Raw genomic sequence first — 18,677 nt, forward strand, 5'->3', positions numbered from 1 at the left:
GATATGCGATCGTTGACACACGTCGACACAAGTTCCTTGTAAGTTACTCATAAGTCGAAACACGTCGAGGTAATGTTTAGCATACCCGAAACTTATTTTCTCCGTCAAGGAACATTTTCTTTTTTTCTCCTTGGCTCCGTGAAGGCACGTGACGAAATATCTGAAGTTGTTGTTGTTGTTGTTGTTGTTTATATTTTTTATTTTTTTAGTCTATCACGAATTTTAAAATATATTCGGACATTTGCTTTTAAGTTTCGACGTCGACGTGACAATATCCTCAAACAGAAAATATTCACAGAGGAGGAACTAAGAATAAGACATGAGCAAACTGAAGAGGCAATCGGACGTGACGTAACGGCACGTGACGAAATATCGGAAGTTATTGTTGGTTTTTTTTTTTTTAAACGCTGCCAATACGCCATTATACCGTAGCTGTAAATTAGAAACACGTTCAGTAAGTTCTGTGGTCGTCCGAAAGACGTCAATCAAATACGTCTACATACGTCAATATGCGTTGGAGGTACGTTACACATATGTTCATAGTACGTTACTCATAGGTTAGAAATAAGTTTTGGGTACGTTAAGCATGACCTCGACGTGTTTCGACTTATGAGTAACTTACAAGTAACGTTCCTCGACGTGTGTCAATGATCGCATAACGTGCCTCGACGTGTGTGCAACGATCACATAACGTGCCTACAACACGTTACTCAATGGTTATAAATAAGTTTCGGGTACGCTAAACATTACCTCGATGTGTTTCGACTTATGAGTAACTTACAAGTAACGTGTGTCGACGTGTGTCAACGATCGCATAACGTGCCTCAACTTATAGCCAGCGTAGCGGAACGTGTGAGTCATACGCTGGCATACGTCGTAAAATTTCAAGCATGGAAAATTTGAGGACAACTGCAAAGTACAACAATTAAAGCCAGCGTACTACGACATATGGCAGTGTTTTCAGCGTGCTCTTAATGTTATCAAAACTTACCCATAACGTATTCGACGTGTGCCAGCGTTTTAGACAAATTTTATACAAGTCAGCATATGCTGGCTAAATCGTCAAGGTGTGACAGCACCTTTAGAAAGGGCGCTCAAACACCACATGAGCATCGACAGCACAGAGCTCCCGTACTCAAGCGATCCCTAAATTGAGGCCAATAACAGTAAAACGACAACCATGCCACGTAGACCATGTGGAGGTACTCGCTATTACCTTCAGAAAATGATTTTCGTTGTGCAGATCACCAATCTGAATGAAATTTGGCATACTTCAAGAATTTTAGACGCTGAATCCAAATCCACTTGTTTCCACGTCGAGGATGTGACACAATTGGTCATTTTTGGCAATTAAAGATACACTGAACATTAAAGCACGATTTTGACACAGAAATGAAGAATCAAGGTTAGACTGATATGTATGACAAAGAAAACTCTTGTGAGGTCTTAAAATGATACAATATGTTTATACAGAGTTATATATTATCAAAGAAAACCCTATTCACTGTTATTAAAGATGTTTATAATTAAAGGTCGTAAACCGAAGCAGTTACATATTTTTACCGGCCGAAAACGTCTGGACCGACCAGACAGGCCTTCGAGTTGACCGAGGCAACTTTTTGCTTAAAAGGCAGCCACACTGGCTATTAAAGGTAGTTACATTGACTATTAAAGGCAGTTACAGCGCCTATTAAAGACAGTTACATTGGCTATTACGGATTAAATCAAAGACAAAGAGACTGCGCGACTCAGCCTGATGAAAAGTAGAACCGCCACAAGAGGATTACTGTCTTAGAACTCCAGTATTTCTTGCTCTGAAGTGGTTGCTGAACTAGGCTCTTGACTGCTGTTATTACAATACTCAAGTCTACTATTACATGCTAACCAACCTGAATACTACTTTGTAGTAGATCACCACAGCAAAAGCAGTGTGACACCTGCATTCACAGTTCATCGTCGGAATAATCGTCAGTTCCGCTTTCATCATCCATAAGTTCCATTTCTGCATCGGGTCTGTTCATCGTTGGCGCAGTTTCTGCATCGGGTCTGTTCATCGTTGGCGCAGTTTTGACACCCACAGCACTCTGTGCAGGACAGTCCTTTTGACAGGCAAGAGCACTGGTTGGTCTCGCATTTCATCTTCTTGCAATTACATTTCGTCGCCTCTCACAGTTCCTTCGGCGCTGGTGGTTTGCTCAGCCAGTGAACAGTCAGTGCTCCGTTGCGTTCCACCCATCCGTGAAATGTAGGAGAAGGGGCTTCTATAAACCTCTCAGTCACGCGGTGGTGGATCGCAGACTGATAGTTCAATGATGCAATGCAGCATCAGAGCGTCGCTTGAAGGCAGCAACTTCTGTTCTCCCAGCGACTGGCTGCAGAATAGCTTGTAGCAAGCCTCATCCACACTCTTCATGGTCGGCTGATTGTACATGGCGCAGACGAATTGTTCCAGGTCGTGAATGATATTCTGATCTAGCGTGAATTCTCGACCAATGCTCCCGAAACAGGTGATGAGATGGGGACTCTTCATCATCAAGTCAAATGGCCTTGTTTTGCCCTTACCGTGGAATGCACTGGTGGTATCACTTCCCGTGAAATTGTGCAAACCTATCAACGCATCGCAGACAGAACTTTCCAAGGCATTACTCAGCTTCCTAATGTCAACGACGATAATGTCCTTGGGACTTCCTGTGACCAGATGGAAATTTCATGCTCGAATCGACTTCGAGTGAGCCAACGCCAATCGAGTGAGCCAATGCCGGTGTCGAAACACATCGGTGTCGAAACTCTCTATGCGCACCGACTCTTCATTCTGTCCCGCGTGAGCGGCATGTAGCAGGAGCTTCGTGTCAGCTTCCTCATGGTCACATTCAAGTTCAGGTACTGACGACACGACACAGTCATGACACCATTCGACACCTCGATTTTCTCACATTTGCCAGCATGACTGCCGTACAACAGCATGTCGCCCAGTTTTTATGGAGAGATGTTTCTCGTCCACGATTCGACGATGAACTCTATCAACACCTCCTTGTTGGCTCCGCTCAGGAGATAATTGGCCCACTGTTTTGGAAGGGCTTGATCGCGTCCGTAGATGGTTCGTACCCGAAGATCGCCCGCCCTGCCCGCTCGTCTGACGTGCTCCAGGCACTTAATGCTGATACTTGGGTAAGTATCAAACACCACGTCCAGTCTCGAAGATTGGTTATGTCGTGCTTTGACCACTAAGATGTTCAGCACCATCTCTTCCAGTTTGCCGAAAGTGTTAGGCAGTGAACCTAACACTGAATAACACAGTGAACCTAACACTTTATCGCCTGAATAACGGCCATTCCATCCACAATGGTTGCACCTTGGATAGGCCGAGCGTCCACATGGCAATCGGGCCACAGTTTCAGTATATGGTTGCGGAGTTTGGCTTTGTCCGTCTTAGCAATCGAACCATCACCGGATGCCAGCGGGAAAGATATGTTCACCAGTGGGTACGCGAGCAGACCGTGGAGTCTTACATTGCTTTTCTCTCCAATCAACAGCAGTCGTGTGAAAAGACGACGTACATTCGCAATTTCAACCTTCGGCGTCTGCTGGTGGGGAGTCGCCGACTTGCCTCGCGCCTTCGAGAAAGTTGCCAATTTGGCCTTCGAAATCGGACTGAAGAATGGGACCTCACCCGAGAGAAGCCGATCACGCATGAATTGCACGACAGCATTCTCTCCCTTGACATATGTGTTCATCAAGTCCGTGGAAGCGGCTGGCGGTGCGATTACACCTGAACTAATATTGACGAGTTCAAGGTGAGCGCTGGAGAAAGGGTTAATCATTTGAAGTACTGTGTCCATCACTTGTACCACCACTGCTTCGTTCTTCTTCGAGCTCGACACATCCAAATCCTTTCTCGTTCGGGGCTCGTCGTGGATACCCGCCATGGACTCACATTTCCTTGCGATTTCCGCACGTGCTGGTTGGGACAGGATCCACTTCTTCACAGCTGTGCTTTTCTGAGTGTAACCAATGATGCCTCCACTGGTCTTGCTGTCCCTATTTAAAGTCTGCTCTATGATCTGATCACACGCAACACTACTAAATCCATAACGAGTATGCTGTTGGGCAGTCCATTTGCCATCCATGAATGCTTGATAGGTGTCTGGGTGGGAGTGCTCCAGCCCGACCATTTCCAGCCAGTAAACGGGTAAGTACCTTGCATAGTTGAGGTGATCATATGCAAAGTACCAGGGCATTGACGCTGTCGTGATCGCAAGGTGTTTCGGCCAGTTCGAAGTACGAGTTGCCCGTATAAGCTCTAGTGCTTGCTCCACCATTTCCAAGTAGGGCATTGTAATGTCCACACTTTGGTGTTTGTTCAGGTCATCCCTCACCATGAGTGCTCCCGAGTATAGAACATGTAAATTGAGGCCCGAGTCACCCTGCTGTGGACCCTGGCTGGCTTCATCCTCTGTAGTTGACTCTGTTTCTGTTGTAGAGCTACTGTCTACAACAGCAGCCTGAGCAATGGAACCAATATCAATGTCCTTCATGTACACCACTTGGCTCTCAGACATTTTTGGTGGACGATAGAAAATCATGTCTGGGTACCGTTCCTGCAGTCTTTTCTTCAGTCTTGTTGCCTGGTAGTTGGCCTTATCCTGACCTTCACACACTCTGAGTCGGTCATTGAACATCTCACACAACTTCTTCATATGTATAGATTGCTTTCCATCAATGAGTCTTACCTGGATTACTTTATCACAGAAAATGTCAAAAGTTGAGTCATAGTTCACTTTCTGAGTTTGGAGTTTACTTTGACTCTGTCTGTGGTATGTGTCATTCACATACTCATAATAACATTTACGGTGATTACAAACTTCTAGCGCCACACAGTCTTTATCCTTTATAGTTGTCATTATTGTCACATCATGTTCATCTCTCCTCTGCTCAGCAGTTTCCCTCAGCTTTCCTCCATCCTGTGTTTCTGCCAGGGACAACTGATCACATTGAGATTTTCCTTTGACACGGATGAATTTGTCTTTTTTCTGGCATATGATACAAATTTTTGGCAGTACACCAGCTGATTTGCCAGCCACCCTTTCTACAGAGGTTGTGAGGGATTTTCTACGTATTTTGTGGTATGAGTGCCCCTCTTCTTCGAGTCCACCCACCACCTCACTGGCTCTAGCAGAAACTGCAGTAGTGCTGGCTTCTGATTTCCTTTTCCTGGCATCAGCGCGTTTTATATGATCCTTGTTACAAAACGACGCATCGCAGAACCGGTGACAGCCGGCATCCGCAGGAGGATCAGTCATTGGCAGCAGTTTCATCATTTGATCAGCCAGCAAACGGCATTTGTTGATAGTTTCACTATCTGTGGCGTCGCACCAAGCCTTCGCACACTCGCATACCTTACTCTTATCCGTGAATTGCGTCACTTTCTCATCATCCTCCGCGCCCAAGTGTATGAAACAACGCAATTTTGGTTGTTGAAAGACCAAAAATCACTCGAAATCACAGGACAACCATGGGCGCCACCATCTTGATTTGTTGTTTCCTGGTCGTTTCCTCCACGATTGGAAGCACGCCACGCCCACTTCACGGCGGTAATTTCAAATGGTAATAACTGTCGGTGTATCAACTTGTGCATACGGAAACAAGTAGGAATTTCAATAATGTGTTCTCATGAAAGTACAGGGTGAATTTCGTTTAGATTGGTGATCTGCACAACGAAACTCAACGAACCGACCCACCTCCACAGCACCTAACGTTGTGCATGATACGGGCGGCACATACTTTTCAACCCATTTCTGGACTCGCTATAGCGGCATTCTGTTTTTTTTTTCCCTCCATTTCTCCATCTGATACATATCTATATCCTTTTCATTCTAAACCTCCATATAATTATTATATTCGAGCGTTCCCCTCAATATCTGACACATATCGGTGTTGGCCTAATGCACACGATCGCAGAATCGGGCGAATGAGCGCGCTAACCACGTGGGCCATGGGAATGTTCTCGAAGCACCCTGAAAGGAATGTTCTCGAAGGCAGACCAGTGCTAAGCTCGTGACACATTATTGGACACATCTTACTGTCTGTGCATGGGTTCGCCATAACATCGTACCTTCGGTCCTCGCTGCCGGCCGCGGATGTTCCCCACGGACGGCGAACGTCTTCTCGCCTCAGCGAAGCTGCGATCCGGCGGAGGCATGTGGTACAGCTCAGGCCGCGTGGCGCACACGGAGCAGGCGCGTCGACCAGCGATGGTCGGGGCGCCCGAGCAGGCATGCAGTAGAGTGTACCAGGTGCGGTGGGACGCAAGAAGCACGCGGGCCACCATCTACTCCGCTTTATTGCACGACCAGAAGCACACTCTTCCCACCCCTAGCGGGCGAGGCATGATATACGAAAACCCAATCACGTGACATAGCACACTCCTCCCCTCGTAAAATGACCCGTCACATAATGAACGGACAATCACAACATGACCATCGGAAACCCATCAACACTCGTAATCCTCCAAGTACCGCGGCCGCACCCTGACCCGCCTCGGACGGGCAGCGCCGCCAGACAGCCCAGGCTCAGACGCCTCCCGGCTCGGTCGAGGTGACACCCTCGCCGGACTCGCACTTTCCGCAACACCAGCTACCCCCGACTACCCAGCCTGCTCGACGTCCCCGGGTAGGACGGCATCAGGCGAAGCCCCCCTTGGCGCCGGCCCAGCCAGCCCCGGCGATACAACGTCTGGTGCCGGCGATACTACTGGTGGGGGTCCCGCATCGTTCGGCTCGGGGAGGTGTGGGGGGGGGGTGACGCTGAACAGCGATCATGCATCTGGTCCACGTGCCGCTTCCACACATCCCCACCATCAGTCCGCACCATGCAATTCGCCGGCCCCAGCACCACAGAGACCACCGCCGGCACCCATTTGGAACCGTGGAAATAATCGCGCACCATTACCCGCTGCCCCACCTCGAAGCTGCGCAGTCGCGTCGGACGCGACATCGCCCCACTCCCCGACCCTCCAGGTCGTAGCAAATCCAGCCCGGACCGCAAAGCCCGTCCATAGAGACGAATGGCCGGCGAATCACCCGTGACAGGATGAACTGCGTTCCTGTAATGGAGCAAAAAGACATCGACCACCGTTTGCACAGGTGCAACACCCCCCCTGCACAAAGCCCGCTTCAACATCTTGACAAACGACTCAGCTTGGCCATTCGTCTCAGGATGATACGGTGCGGACCTTAGATGTCGAATACCATTCTGGCGCATAAACTCATCAAATACACCCGCGATGAACTGCGGACCATTATCAGAGACCAGGATCTCCGGCAACCCCTTATTAGCAAAGATCGTCCGCAGTTTCTCCACTGTAATGCTTGCTGAAGTATGCTGCATCACTACAACCTCCGGCCATTTAGAGAATGCATCAATCACAATCAAAAACATCTTGCCATTAACCGGTCCCGCAAAATCTACATGGACCCTCTGCCAAGCTCGGTCTGGCAAAGGCCAGAGACCCGAAGCTCGACGCGGGTTATCAGCATCTGTCTGGCACGTGGCGCAACGCTTAACCAACTGCTCAATGTCTTTGTCCAACCCCGGCCACCACAACAGACTACGAGCAAGACTCTTGGTCTTCACGATGCCAAGGTGACTGACATGCAGTTCTTCCAAACACCGCTGCCTGAACCTCGGTGGAATCACGGTCCTCATTCCCCACATTACGCACCGTTGGACCAACGACAGCTCCGCTGCGCGTGACGTGAAAGGTTGAAATGCCGGTGTCGAAGGCAGATCGCTCCAATTCCCCGTAGAAATCGCCTGGACGACACGGGCAAGCACCGGATCACGAGCCGATTCCACCGCAACCTGCCTGGCCATGACCGGCCCGCTTTGGACCTGGTCCAGCGTGAACACATCGACCCGGTCGTCCAACTCAGATGCAGCTGGACCCTCCGCACACGGCAAGCGTGAGAGCCCGTCGCAGTTAGCATGCTTCTCGGTGCTTCGGAAATGAATATCATAATCGTAAGCACCCAGAAACAGACACCACCGCTGTATTCGCGCGGCTGCTACCACCGGCACCCCGCGTTCGGGTCTCAGGATGAATTGAAGCGGTTTGTGATCCGTCTGCAAAGTGAAATGCCGCTCTAGCAGATATTGATGAAACCTCCGCACACCCCAGACGAGGCTGAGAGCCTCACGCTCAATCTGGGCATATCCGCGCTCTGCTGTGGACAGGGTCCGGGATGCAAAACAAACAGGCCGCTCGGAACCATCGTCCATCCTGTGGGAGAGCACTGCCCCGATGCCATATGCAGAGCTGTCGCATGCCAATAGGAGCGGACGCGCAGGCTCGTAGTGCACGAGGACCGTATCCTCTGTGAGCAGCCGCTTGACGCGGTCGAACGACGCCTGGTGTGCAGGCCCCCACGCCCAGCGCTCGTCCTTCTTGAGCAACTGCGTTAACGGCGCAAGTTGTGAGCTGAGCCCGCGCACGAACCTTTGGTAATACTGGGCCATGCCAATGAACGAGCGCAGCTGCATCTTGTCGCGAGGCGGTGGCATGCGCTGAATCGCCTCCACCTTCCGAGGACCTTTCAACAGCCCCTCTGGCGTGATGATGTGCCCGAGGTATTCCAAGCGCTGCTTGAAGAACGCGCACTTGTCCCTGTTTAAGCGCAGGCCGCACGCTTCTAGCTTTGTCAGCACTCGGGCGATGTTCGCAAGATGCTCGTCCGCCGTTTTCTCCGCAATGAGCACATCGTCCAGGTAGGTCTGAGCGGGCAGGCCAATGCAAACCTGATCCATGGCTTTCTGCCACAAAGCTGGGGCCGAAGCAATCCCAAAACAGAGTCGGGTATATCGATAGAGTCCTTGACACGTGTTGATTGTTAAAAGCTCGCTACTCCCGGGATCCATCGGCAGGTGAAAATACGCATCACGCAGGTCTAGCTTCGTGAAGTATTGACTCCCCGCCAATCGCGCATATATCTCATCGATTGACGGCAGTGGATATTGCTCCACGCTGAGCCCCGGGTTAACCGTGGATTTGAAGTTCCCGCACAATCGGACGTCTCCATTCCGTTTCAGCACCGTGACAACCGGGGTGGCCCAATCCGAGCACGACACCCGTTCGATCACTCCACAGGCCTCCAGCCTATCCAGTTCACCCTTGACCTTGTCCCGCAGGGCATACGGCACCGGACGCGGTTTACAAAACCGAGGAACCACCCCCTCCTTCAAGAAGAGTTTCGCCTCCATGCCCTTGAGTTTTCCAAGGTCGTCGCTAAACAACCCTTGATGTCTTTGAAGAATCTCCTCCAACTGATCCTCCCACTGGCTCGGCACGGGTTGCACAAGGTGAATTGCGGCCCAGTCTAGCCTGATGCGGACCATCCAATCTCGGCCGAGGAGAGACGGCCCCCTCCCCCGTACGACGTACACCCGAAGCGTGGCGACCTGGCCTTGGTACCGCACAGACACGTCTGCCATCCCGACTGGCGTTATCTTCTCGCGGGTGTACATGAACAGCGAGAGGTTTGACCTGATAAGCTTCAAGCCGTTGAGTCTACGCGCGGTCTGTTCGCCGATGAGCGACACCGCTGCTCCCGTATCGACCTGGAACGTGATCGGCGTTTCGTTCACTTCAACTTCCACCGTCATCGGGCGCGCTGTCGCCCGGCCAATTGAAAACAGGCTCAACAACGGCCGCTGGTTCCGCCCCGAGTCGCCTCGCACATCGCCGTCCATGACCTTAACGGTGGCTGGCGCCCCACGGCACACACGCGCCAAATGACCCACCTTGTGACAATTCAAACACACGTTGCCTTTATACGGGCACGCACAGCGCAGGTGTCGACCTCCACATCCCAAGCATGTCCGCGGGGTCACCCCGCCGCACGCGCGGCCGCGTGGCGACGTCCGACCCGCATCGAAGGTCGTGCGCGCGTCCCAGGGTGCTCGCGACCCCGCGTGGCCGGTGATGGCTCGAACATCCCCGCGAGTCTGCTCGACCGCTGTAGCCGTGGTGACCGCCGAGTCGAATGTAATGGCTTCATCCTTCAGCCGTAAAACCGCTGAAACCAGTTTCGCATCTTGTAAACCAGCAACAAAACGATCTCTGAGCCGAGCTGGCCGCTCCCCCGCTGTGAACTTGCAGGCCACGGAAGAATGCTTAATCCGCGCCACGAACTCAGCGACGCGTTCCTCTGCCCCTTTCGAGAGGCGATCGAACTGGAATCGAGCGAGCTGCAATGACTTCTCCGGCGCCATGTGTGCTTTCATTTTCCCCACAATGTCCCGAAACGCCAGCCCGTCATCCCGGGGCCTGTTCGGTGCCACTAAATCACCCAGCAGCCGATAATGCTCCGGCGAAAGCGAAGCGAGCAAGATCGACTTCTGCTTGCTCTCGTCGACCACATCGTTTGCGTGGAAATAGCTCCGAAAACAATTCGAAGTCGTCCCCGTCGAAAACGGGCATAAGTCCATATTCAACCATCCTCGTCAGCCAACTAGAGTGTACCAGGTGCGGTGGGATGCAAGAAGCACGCGGGCCACCATCTACTCCGCTTTATTGCGTGACCAGAAGCACACTCTTCCCACCCCTAGCGGGCGAGGCATGATATACGAAAACCCAATCACGTGACACAGCACATGCAGGACCGACGCCACTTTCGACCGGTCGTCAGGGCATGGCCTGGGGCTTGTTGCGGGGCGATTCATGGCGCGGAGTTCGGTGTGGGTGATTCGTGTCATGTCGTGAAGTCGGAGCAGGATATTTTTGCGGCGTTGGGTCATCTTGCCGGAAACGGAATGTTGCAGTTTCCGGCCATCACGGTCGGGCCGCGCAGGGGGTCGGAACCAATCAGAGCGCCCGATTCGAGTGATGACGCAACGCTTTGAGGTGGCCCCGCACCCCGCGCCATGGGGCCTATAAAGGTCCGAGCGGAGCCATTCTCTCTTTCTCTGCTCTGCCCTGCTCTGCCCTGCCTTGCCTCCCGCTCAATCTGTTATTTGACTCCGTACGTCATCGCTGGACTCCGCCTCCTCTTCTCCCCCCACACAACGCTGACTCCACCCTCCCAATTCAAGCCCCTCCTTCACGCCCACGGTCTCGACGCGAGCTGCCTGAAGCAAGAGACGACACGCCAGTTGTCAGGGAGGTACTGCACCACGGAGCATTCCCCCCAAACGTATTGGTGGCGCGTTCGGGCAATCAATTATACAAAGGTACCGAGAGACCGTAGCCTCAACTCCTCTCCTATCTTGCTTCAATTCCTCTTCATCGGTGTGTGTGTGTGTGTGTGTGTGTGTGTGTGTGTGTGTGTGTGTGTGTGTGTGTGTGTGTGTGTGTGTGTGTGTGTCCTGGCACCTGTCTATATCAGTAAGCCTGCAGAAGATTATTATTATCATTATGATTGCTATTATTATTTTCGGGTTAGGTCTGCTCTGCGTCCGCTTTCGTAAGTTTCTTGTTTACTGCCGCACCACACCTCTCTATCCTATCTCTGCTTACAAACCCCAATAAATGTATTGATTGTACCACGTACCCTTCCTCACCTGCTTGTTAAAAAAATCATTATTAGAAATGTTCCCAGCTCGTTTTTGTCTTTTCTTTCATTGATCCAGCATGGTCTGAATCCAAGCTTAAGGGGCTGTCACACCTTGACGTTTTAGCCAGCATATGCCGACGTATGAAAAATTTGGCGAATACGCTGGCACACGTCGAATACGTTATTGGTAAGTTTTGTATACGTTAATAGCACGCTGAAGCACGCTGGCATACGTCGTAGTACGCCAAGCTCGTCGACAAATTTTGTGCATGCTCAAAATTTTTCAACGTATGACTCACACGTTCCGCATACGCTGGCCATAAGTTGCAGGCACGTTATGCGATCGTTGACACATGTCGACACACGTTACTTGTAAGTTACTCATAAGTCGAAATACGTCGAGGTAATGTCTAGCGTACCAGAAACTTCTTTCTAACCTATGAGTAATTTCCTTTGAACCTATGTGTAACGTATCTCCAACGCATATTGACGTATGTAGACGTATTTGACGTCTTCCGGACGACCACAGAACTTACTGAACGTGTTTCTAACTTGCAGCTACCGTATAATGGCGTTTTGGCAGCATTTAGGGGATTTGGTATATAAAAATGGGCTTCACAGGAGGAACCCGTCAATGTTCCAGACTCCATGGTTTTTTTTTTTCCAGCATGACGGTGATGTCTCGTGTGATGTCTTGTGCGACACTTCGATGTCTAGTGTGGTTATGATTTGAATCGTTGAGTGGCAGCCTTTTAATAGGCTACGCCACGTGATCGTCGGCGATACTCTGCCGTGCGCTATGCTTAAGTTAGACTATCGTTGGGCATAACTTGTGAACGCCGCCAACACGCTAAGCATTCGTTGGTATAAGTTATCTATAATGCTTCAGTCACATTTGGCTCTGCGGCCGTAGGGTCTAAAAAATCTACAGCCACTAGCAATTATAGGGCGGCCGCAGTATATCCACGGTCACACAATGTAGCAGTCACACATGTTTTTATTTTTCGGGTAGCCACACGGGGTATTTAGAAATTGTGTAGACCGAAAATGTGGGGAAAATGTGGGCCGTACAGTATTTGATTTGATTACGCACAGTGATCTTAGGGCGTCCCTGCGGCGGCCATAGAATTTTCAAGGCAGACGCAAGGGAGCCTCAAGGTGCCCACAAGGTGACCGCAGGGGGGCCCTAAGGCGAACGTGCAGCCAGACGGACGGTAACGAGTGGTGTATGTGTATATATATATATATATATATATATATATATATATATATATATATATATATATATATATATATATATATATATATATATATATATATATATATACACACACACACACACCAGTTCTTTTCATACGTATATCATATCTCATATCTGTCATATAGATTGTGGACCAGGTTATATACAGATGATGGATGGAATGAAGATGCCCAGGTCTTTGGGTGGAGGTGGAACTTTCCTCACGCTTGCGGGGCTATTTACGAAAAATTGACCAATACTCCAATCTCTAGCGGTAACGCACGGTCGACGCAGACTGCCACGGAGGCCGTACGTAGGACGCACAGCGGGCGTAGGGGAACCGTGCGTCGACCCTGCGTTGCCCGCAGGTAGTCACACAGACCACAAGGCCACTGTACGGTGAACACAGGGACGCCTTAGGACTACCCTACGGCGAACGTGGAAATAGTGCGGCCGCCGTAATTTTTTGGGGGTTGGCAAAATTCATTTTTCATTGATAAGAGCCTACGGCAGCCTCACGAATAACGCAAGCCCACCGTACGCCCTACGTACGTCGACGTGGAACACATCTACGTCATGGCTACAGCTTGTCGAATTGCTACGGCCAACCTCGAAATGAAAAAAGTTAACTCCTCGCTATAATTCCACGGAGACCCCTATGGCCTGTAAAAGTTAGCCATACGCCCTCGGGCCACCCTGAGGCCACCTCAGAAACTCTGCGGCCGCCGCACGTTTGTCAATTCAGGGGGTACGGCCGCTGTATCCTAGCTGTAGAGCAAATGTGACTGAGGAGTAAGTTATCGAAAAGTTCTGTGTACGTTACTAATACGTTATGCAAACGTCCAACTCGTTAATATATGCCCAAAACTGAAAAAAACATCTATAGTTCAGCATACACCAGCGTTTTAGATCAATTTTGATACGTTGCCATCCGCTGGCTAAATCGTCAAGGTGTGACAGGGGCTTTAGATCAATTTTGATACGTTACCATACGCTGGCTAAATCGTCAAGGTGTGACAGGGGGCTTTAGCTGGGACTTTATTCCCAACGATTCGTTCCTTTTCGCCGGTACGTACTTGGCAGTCTTGCTCGGCTGCATCCGATCCGGTAAAGTGATCCGGTCCGGATAAGGCGTACCAAGGGCATGTTCCCCCGGTAATTAAATCACGTGGTTATTTTTAGGTCACCGGATTAACGAGACGGAGGACCCTAAGTCACGTGGTTGAGTTATTGGCGTCCACGGTCAGTTAAGCGACCCACCGCGTCATGGAATTATCCGTGTGCGACGGCCTACAATTCCGGGGAGTCTGGTGGGAGCCGAGATAGCTTCCCCCCCCCCCCCATAGTGGTCTTCTCATCCAACCCCCGGCCCGCAAATATATATATATATATACATATACATATATATATATATATATATATATATATATATATATGTTCGTGAATATCGATTCTAATAAAACGCAGAGTGTGTGTGTGTGTGTCTCCTTCATAACTCCAAAACCATGAAACCGAGCAGCCTGAAACTTTGCATGCACACTAAGAAAAAACTCCAAGGAAGTGCAAGAGTGAAAATTGGGTGTTTGGGTTAATTAAAACACCCATTTTAAAGATAATTAACGGCCTTATTTAATGATATCCTGCATCAGGCGATTCTCGGCCACCTCGCTGGCTGCGATCTTAAGGCAGTTCTTGGGTAACCTCACTGGGGTCTGAAGCCACCATGTTTTTTGGTCTGTTCAACCTCACCTTGACTTGGAACAGGATGTTCATCATTGCTACGAATCGCTGGGGACATCGCAATGCTTATAAACGTCAGCGTTCGTTGTTTTATTTCATTTCTGCACATGCGATCACCACAAGTATCTCTTAAACTAAGAAGAATCACAAAATGTAAGTTCCAGAATAGAACTCACAAGCAGTTCCGTCTCCTATAAAAGTGTTCATCTGTCCAATTCGGACATATGTGAGCTTTCGGGCGTCTCCGGGAGGAGTATGTTTAATATGACGGTTCGTTGATTGCCAATTGCGTGCCAAGGGGGCAGTTTCTTTTCAACCGTTTTGTTAGAGTGCTTGCCTGGGTGCTGAAGCCACTTTGTGAGCGCTCTCCAAGCTGCTTCGTTGTTCGTTTCGGGAAAAAGTACCATGCTTTCTGTGATGACGTGAAGTACAAACAATCAGACCCACCACGATGCACTCAACTTCACGTAAGCTTTATTCACAACAATCAGCTCCATTACTTGTCACGAGTGTCACACATGCACACACGGCACTCACATGAAACCTGAGGAAGGGTGATACATCACACTTTGAATCTCACATCGTACGTTTCCACCATTTGTTGGGTCCTGCAGTGCCATATAGTGGGTGCCAATTTACTTTATGCATGTGTACATTTGCATGTGTGTGTATGCATGTAAACTGTATTACCACAATGGAATTTGGCACCAGTGTGTGTATATGTGTCTGTTATTGCTGATTGGTCAATGATTGTTATCCCCATATTGGGGTTCCAGAAAGTGGAATGGAGCCCTCCTACGTCTCAGTGTGTGTGTGTGTGTGTGATTACATATTGTCTCTGCTATATATATATATATATATCTCTCTCTCTCTCTCTCTCTCTCTCTCTCTCTCTCTCTCTCTCTCACTCTCACTCTCACTCTCACTCTCACTCTCACTCTCACTCTCACTCTCACTCTCACTCTCACTCTCACTCTCACTCTCACTCTCACTCTCACTCTCACTCTCTGTGTCTCTGTGTCTCTGTGTCTCTGTGTCTCTGTGTCTCTGTGTCTCTGTGTCTCTGTGTCTCTGTGTCTCTGTGTCTCTGTGTCTCTGTGTCTCTGTGTCTCTGTGTCTCTGTGTCTCTGTGTCTCTGTGTCTCTGTGTCTCTGTGTCTCTGTGTCTCTGTGTCTCTGTGTCTCTGTGTCTCTGTCTCTCTCTCTCTGTGTGTCTCTCTCTCTCTCTCTCTCTCTCTCTCTCTCTCTCTCTCTCTCTCTCTCTCTCTCTCTCTCTCTCTCTCTCTCTCTCTCTCTCTCTCTCTCTCTCTCTCTCTCTCTCTCTCTCTCTCTCTCTCTCTCTCTCTCTCTCTCTCTCTCTCTCATCCTTGCTCTGCTGCTTCCCAGTACAGTGCAGCACCCTCATCTCCTCTTTCACTCTCCCCTCTCCTCTCTGTCTCTCTATGTCTGTCTCTGGACATATCAAGACGGGTGTTTGTCTCCAGACGTGTCTGGGCAGGGTTTGTCTCTGGACGTACCCAGATAGGAGGTTGTCTTCGGACGTGTCTGAACAGCTTGGCTCTGAATGCGTCCAAGTGGTGTTTGTCTCCGAACGTGTCTGGGTGGTATTTATGGCCAGTTCGGAGTTTGTCTCCGGATGCGTCCGGGCTGTATTTGTGTCTGGACGGGAGTTTGTCTCCGGACCGTGTTTATAGTGTGACCGGTAGAAAAAGGATTTCAGACATTATTTTGTTTCCATCTTCATTGTGATTCTATGCAGAATCATTTTAATGAGACGGTATGAATCGTAATTAATGCTCCACCGCACATCTGCCTTCCCTTCCCTTCACCTCACACTGCCTTCCCTTCCCCCACCCTCCTCACTCCCCCTCCCTCCTTTCTCCTTTCCTCTCCACCTCTTCACTCTCCCTGCTCTCTCTCCCTCACCCCTCTCTCCCTCTTCCCCCCCCCCCCCCCTTTTTTTTCCCTCCACCCTTTTGTGTTATCGTCAGTGAAGCGACGGGTGGTATTTGCTCATATACAATATACCGCCTGTGACTGTCTCAAAAGTAATTGGTTATTTTATCTGAATCGGGTGTGTAGGACTCTGTCCAATGGAGATCGGGGGAGTGCTTGTCACACTCCATGTTTCGATATAATAATAATAATATACTTGATGATAATAACAATAATGATTGCCCTTTCATTTAGCTGAAGATGGCCATTCACAAGTGACATGCAAAGACCTGGGAGAATGAATTTGTTCATTGGCCACACAGCAACGACAATGAGAATAATTTGTACTTTGTTCAGGGTTCTGGCAATAACTTGCCTCCTCTTCCTGAAAGACACCAAAGGGTCACTAATATTCAGCAGAAACAAGTGCTGGCAGTCCAGCTCAACACCTTTCCAATGGACGGTGCACACACACACATCGATGCATCGCCCTGCCTGCGAAACACCAGGGTGACAGTGTATGGCCGAGTCGGGATTCAAACCAAGGCGAGACAACTTAAAGGCGAGTGCACATACCTCGAGGCTATCCTGCCAGTAGTCACACTATTCTGCACATCATCGCTGTCTCATGATCCCATAATGCCAATTGAGAGAACCTCCATATGACAGAGCAGTCATTGCAGGCACTGAAATGCATACTATATGTATGATCAGTGAAAGCTCACGTCTCCATACCTTTGGCTTCACGACATGTGAACATATGCCACAACAGTAAAAGAATACCGGAAATGAGATGGCTAGTGCATTGAAAGTTCATCTTTCGGTGCAGGCAATTTGTTCACCAGCAATAAATAAAAAAACACTGTAATCACTTCTTTCAAGATCGAAATGAAATGTCCCTAATCTAAGTGACCTCCATTGCACCACCATGACTACGATTTGCAATGTTTGAAAGACGTTACGAGGTTTATACGAAAGTAAATTTCCAAGGAAACTTTGACACACAGGGATAGGCCATTTGGCCCATCATGGCTGTGATTTTTCCGTACCCATTGAGACTTCATCCGTAAATTCACTTATCTTCGCTGCTCTAAGCCATCTCTAACCATTAACGTCATCTAGCTTAACATCGATATCCCTTTTTAGCCCCCTTTGGACTTAATCCGAAAAGGGGGCTTATGGATTTGGTCTCGATTTTCGAGTCCGTGCGTGCGTATGTGCGTCCGCAATCATATCTCGGACATGTATAGACCGATTTTATTCATACTTTTCTTCGAGATCATATGGACGTCATTTTTTTTTCTCCGAGATCAGATTCAAGATGGCCGATTGGTGGCCATTTTAGTTGTAAAAAGGAAAAAAACAGGTTTCGAACACGTCAACCATTTCTCAGGCACGTACAGACTGATTTTATTCTCACTTGGCACAAAGACAACATAGTGGGGCAACTTAGCATAACAATTGTGCATTTTGTGAGGAAAGCACCAAATTTGGCACACTAGTAGCCTCTCTTATTATGAACAGATTTGGATATTGGGCTATCTCAAATTCAGCCGCTGATGGCTGTGGCAGCCATTTTCCACTGCCATCAAAAATTTGAGATGGTCCAATATCCAAATCTGTTCATAATATGATAGGCTACTAGTGTGTGCCAAATTTGGTGCTTTCCTCACAAAATGCACAATTGTTATGCTATATTTAGCTAAGTTGCCCCACTAACACGTGATGGTATACATATACCATTCATTTCTTATCGAGATTAGATCCAATATGGCCGATTGGTGGCCATTTTGTTACTTAAATGTGTCCCGAACAATTTCTCAGACATACACGGTCCGATTTTGTTCAAACTTAGCACAAACACAGTGCATGATGGCATACACCCGCCCCTCACTTTATTTTGCAATCTGATCAAAGATGGCCGACTGGTGGCCATTTTAGTTGTACATAAATATGGGCTAGCCCTTTAACTCCATCCAGCAAAATTACTAAAACAATGGGAGCTATGACATTTTATGTCTTTTTGTACTTGTTATAATTCACTTGCATATCCTATTGAATCTCTCGGCAAAGAATTTAGCCAGGGACCTGGCACACAATGGCCTACTCTTTTCAAGTGATATGATAGGATCTTTACTTCACACCGTCTAAATGCATACAGGTGAGCTGGCCTTATTTCCTCATCCAGAGGATGGCTGCTCCAAGATGCATTGTCCT

At 49.0% G+C, this 18,677-nt stretch overlaps 1 protein-coding gene across 5 annotated transcripts in view; it reads right to left on the minus strand.

Moving 5' to 3' along the window:
- Window positions 1-18,677, minus strand: part of ARID3A (AT-rich interaction domain 3A) — a 196,781-nt gene that overhangs the window by 25,385 nt on the left and 152,719 nt on the right. The window lies entirely within an intron of this gene.

This window comes from Eptatretus burgeri, chromosome 8, assembly GCF_056783735.1.
Source record: "Eptatretus burgeri isolate ZD-2024b chromosome 8, Ebu_testis_v1, whole genome shotgun sequence".
NCBI lineage: Eukaryota > Metazoa > Chordata > Myxini > Myxiniformes > Myxinidae > Eptatretus > Eptatretus burgeri.